Below are 5,610 nucleotides of genomic sequence, written 5' to 3'. Positions count from 1 at the left end.
GCATAGTAAAAAGATATGCAAAACCTCTTTGATATAAAAAAAAATTTTCGAATTAAAACTCAAATTTATAAACCTGGTTTAAAAATATAAAAATCATAACAATATTAGTCCTAAAAACGTCAGCCGAAAGGAACCTTTCCTGTTCCTGACAGTTATTTGAGAACAGTATAAATGACACCACCAGGTGAAATATTCTAACACTATTTTCAGCTATTAGCAAGGAGATCTGCAACCTCACAATCCCTCGAGTGCTTCCTAAACCTTCTTTGCATACGACCGCCATCAAGCAAAATCGACCCTCCCCATTTCTTGTCCTTACAAGGTCCTGTTGTCCTCCAGCCTAACTGCCCCCATGATCTCATAAAAGAGCTAATCTCTCGCTTAAGATTAATGTCTATAATTACTTGACTCGTGTTTACAAACAGTCACAGGGGCCGTCTGGTGACCAACCTAGTGACGGCATGTGTCCATCTCAAGCCTTCCAATATATCACAGTTAATGAAATGCGAGCGGAGTAATGGCCGTGAAATTTATGGGATTTTACGATTCTAAACACAGATTCACTTGAGCAAAATATCTTCATAAATTTAACAATATTAATGCATGTTTTCAACAAGTATTGAAGCATAATTTTAAAGTATTTATTTACATTTTGATATGCCATATGTAGGCTAAAAACAAGACATGAAAATTATGTGAAACTATTTCGTATTGCATACTTAGTAAAAATGATTGATAGGATTAAGAAATATAATGTAGATGCAATAAATACGAAGAGTTAATGTAAAGATTAGTAATTGTTTTAGGGTGGTTTGGTCATGTGAAAGAAATAAAAGCATTATAAATTGGTGCATATCTCAGAAGTTCTGGAATAAAAAAAAAAATAAAAAAAATGCTGAAGGGAGATTGTAGAATGAAAAGGCCCTGTTATACAAGCAATGCGGAAGTAATAGTTAATGGTGCAGTTTGAATAAAGATTGAAATACGGTGTTAATAATCTTAAGTATCGATGGACTACTGTATGTGGTTGATGGTGCAAAAACTTGACGTACTTTTTAGGTAATATCAGATGAACGAGACTGAATTTTCCCTGTTTATCCTATCCTAGTCAGTCCTTCCTCCCTCCCTCTCTTTCTCTCCACCATCTCCCTCTTCCTCTCTCTCTCTCTCTCTCTCTCTCTCTCTCTCTCTCTCTCTCTCTCTCTCTCTCTCTGTATATATATATATATATATATATATATAATATGAATTATATATATATATATATATATATATATATATATATATATATATATATAAATAAATATATTTGTATGCACATATATAGATATATATACAGTATATATACAATATTTATATACATATATATATATATATATATATATATATATAATATATATATACTATACATACATACATATATATATATATATATATATATGTATATATATATTATATTTATATATATATATATATATGGGTGGGTGTGTGTGTGTGTGCGTGTATGTGTGTGTCTGGACAAGTTTAAGCTTTAATCTCATGCTATCTTACGCCTTTGCACATTTGTTAAAATGAATGGTTTGAAGCAATACAAAGCAGAACCTATCCGCAAGCAAGCAGAACATCATATCTGGTGAGTGTTATTTAGAGAGAGAGAGAGAGAGAGAGAGAGAGAGAGAGAGAGAGAGAGAGAGAGAGAGAGAGAGAGAGAGAGAGAGAGAGTATGTACAAAGGTCATGCTGCCATTAATCTTATTGCCGCCTGTGCGGAGTCTGTAATGCATATATGTATGAGAAGGGACATGTACATTTAAATGCTTGATTATATACATATACTGGCGTCTACATACATCAGTGAGTGTACCCACTCAATTACACGCTGAACCCTCCATTATTTTGAATCTGAGGTCAAAGGTCAGGAATTTATGGTGATACATTAGGAGCGAAGTTGGCTCGGGAGATGGAGATTTAAACAGTAATGATCATACAGATGAAGATGTAATGACAATGCGAAAGAAATAAATTGGTAAAGAGAGAAAAGAAGACAGGATTTATTCTAAATCTTATTAGTTTTAATAAATCTTATAAATTTTATTCTAAATCTTAGTAGTGTTGTCAAATATAGGATGGATTCATAGTGTTTTTAAATCTAGGATTGATCATTTGGGAGTTTGTTAGTAAATATATATAAATGTTGGTAAAGTTATATATTCATGTATCTATGTGTCTATATAGCTATCTTTCTACCTGTTTTATGTGTGTATATATATATATATATATATATATATATATATATATATATATATATATATATATATATATGTATATATATATATATATATATATATATATATATATATATATATATATATATATATCCTGTATATACACATAGAGAGAGCATATATGTATGCACATCATGTATACGTTATATATATATATATATATATATATATATAAAGTTATAAAATGTATATATATATATATATATATATATATATATATATGTGTGTGTGTGTGTATATATATATACATATTATATATAAATATATATATATATATATATATATATATATATATATATATATATATATATATATAGCATATACATAATATATATATGTATGTATATATAATATAATATATATATATATATATATATATTTAAACATACATATATATATATATATATATATATTATATATATATATGTATATGTATGTATGTATGTATGTATGTATATATATATATATATATATATATATATATATATATATATATATATATATAAACATAATATATATATATATATATATACAGTACAGTATATACATCCTACAAAGCCGAACGCTGCCAAACCACACGCTAGGATTTTTTGTTTGTTCGGTAACCTCAAGCATCCTGGCAAGCTCTCAAGCACTCGTGCATTCTGTGGTTTCGAGATAACCACGTAATTGCAGCCGGGGCCCATTATTGTCATAACCGTTAAGTTCAGCCAGTGCCTTCCAAACCTGTTCTTCATCGTCGTGCATTTTCCTGAAGTCATAACAGTTGCTTGATGAGGGTGGCTGGTGGATGTCTGACTTGACTCTCTCTCTCTCTCTCTCTCTCTCTCTCTCTCTCTCTCTCTCTCTCTCTCTCTCTCTCCTTTCGTTTCTGATCGAGTCTTCTGGTGTAGCCAGTGATGTTATCCTCCCCTTCCCCTCTTCTCTTTCCCCTACTCCTTCCCCCTGAAGCTCCTCTTTCCCCCTGAAGCTCCTCTTTCCCCCTATACCTTACCCTGAAACTCCTCTTTCCCCCTCACCACCCTGAAGCTCCTCTTTCCCCCTATACCTTACCCTGAAGCTCCTCTTTCCCCCACACCCGCCTGAAGGTCCTCTTTCCCCCTACACCTTACCCTGAAGCTCCTCTTTCGCCCTACACCTTACCCAAAAGCTCTTCTTTCCCCCATATCTCATCCCTGAAGCTCCTCTTTCGCCCTACACCTTCCCCTGGAGTTCCCCTATTCCCCCTACACCTCTCCCTGAAGCTCCTCTACACACCTTCCCTGAAGCACCTCTTTCCCCCTAACACTACCCCTTTTCTCCCTACATTACTTCTTGAAGTACTTCTTTCTCCCTGCACCTCCCCCTGAAGCACCCCTATCCTCCTATACCTCCCCCTGAAGCTCTTCTTTCCCCTACACCTCCCCCTGAAGCTCTTATTCCTCCCTATACCTCCCCCTGAAGCACTTCTTTCCCCCTACACCTTCCCCTGAAGCACCTCTTTCCCCCTACCACTACCCCTTTTCTCCCTACACTACTTCTTGAAGTACTTCTTTCTCCCTGCACCTCCCCCTGAAGCACCTCTATCCTCCTATACCTCCCCCTGAAGCTCTTCTTTCCCCCTACACCTCCCCCTGAAGCTCCTATTCCTCCCTACACCTCCACCTGAAGCACCTCTTTCTCCCTTACACCTTCCCCTGAAGCACCTCTTTCCCCCTACACCTCCCCCAGCATCCTCCTTCCCTCTCCCCAACCTCTTCCCCTCTCTCCAACCTCCTCTCTCCCCTCCATTTATCGTGAGTCACCTCTGTGTTGGTTCTGCCAGACATAGCACTGCTTTGATACTCTCTCTCTCTCTCTCTCTCTCTCTCTCTCTGACTCCAACAGACCTGTTTAATGTAAAGGTTCTGAGAGTTCGTGTGTTGAAGGCTTGCATATATCATTATAATGATTATTATTTTTTGCTTTTTTACCCCTGTGAAATAACATTTTAAGCATTTGCATATAAGTGTATGTAAATAGATTCTGGGAAATGTATTTACTGGCATTTATGTATACTCAATACTATATACTAATGGTTCGGTACACTGCTTTGATTTTAAAGATTTATTATTATTATTATTATTATTATTATTATTATTATTATTATTATTGCTGATGCTCACAATTATTTTTTTATGCTGCTAAAATTAGTTACCGTATTATGTAGAAGATATTGCATTAAGACCAGAGAGAGAGAGAGAGAGAGAGAGAGAGAGAGAGAGAGAGAGAGAGAGAGAGAGAGAGAGGGGGGGGGTCCTAGCAAATTCAAAATATCTTGCTAAGCTCAACTAACAGCTGAATATAACTAGCAATATCTTATCACATGCCTTCGCGCAAGCTATTTTTAGAAACGTCTGCGAGTTTCATTAAGCAAGATATTGATTATAAATGTTTGGATTATGTGACTGATTGTTGTTAAGAGGTATCAAATTCGAATAAATGACAAGTTTATACTTCATAAAGAAATAATTTAGCATTAGTAGGAGTCGAGTTCACATCTTAGATTTAGCGTTATCATTAACACTGGAACTTAATGTCAAGGCCAGTTAAATAAGAAGTCGGATTCCTTGAAATATCTCGAACCTTGTGGATATCCGAAAGATGATAGAGAAGAAATATTAGGATAAAAACAATCTTTTAATTTAGGAAGCAATTGAAACGTACGCATTCTCTTAATTCCAGAAATTGACTGTAAATTAGATTATTGATTTCAACAGGTAAAATGATCTCTTTCAAGTTTAAAGGTTTTAAAGGCTGCTCATGAATGGCAGAGGTAAAGGAGAGAATGCCTAACTAGTAGGACAATGCCCTAGAGATGGATCATATTATACATATGAAAAGCGCGCAAGCCTCTTCTTCACCCAAGCTAGAACCAGGGGAGGGCCAGGCAATGGCTGCTGATGACTCAGCAGGTAGATTTGTAGGTTCCCCAAAACCCCGTATCTTCAGCAGACACTACAAGTTGTCGTTATAATTTTTTTTTATTTAAACAGTTCATGAATTTGGATAGTTCTTGAATTTGTTATAAAAATCTTTAATTCAGACAGTTCTTGAATTTAAACAGTTCTTGAATTTAGATAGTTCTTGAATTTAGATAGTTCTTGAATATAGATAGTTCTTGAATTTAAACAGTTCTTGAATTTAGACAGTTCCTGAATTTGTTAAAAAATTCTTGAATTTAGTTAGTACTTGAATTGGAACAGCTCTTGAATTTCAACAGTTCTTGAATTTAAACAGTTCTTGAATTTAAACTTTTCTAAATTTAGATAGTTCTTTGAATTGAAACAATTCTTGAATTTAAAGAA

The sequence above is a fragment of the Palaemon carinicauda genome, chromosome 40 (genome assembly GCF_036898095.1).
Source record: "Palaemon carinicauda isolate YSFRI2023 chromosome 40, ASM3689809v2, whole genome shotgun sequence".
In the NCBI taxonomy this organism is placed as follows: domain Eukaryota; kingdom Metazoa; phylum Arthropoda; class Malacostraca; order Decapoda; family Palaemonidae; genus Palaemon; species Palaemon carinicauda.
The sequence above is the reverse complement of the archived record's forward strand: the minus strand, read 5'-3'. Positions refer to the sequence as shown.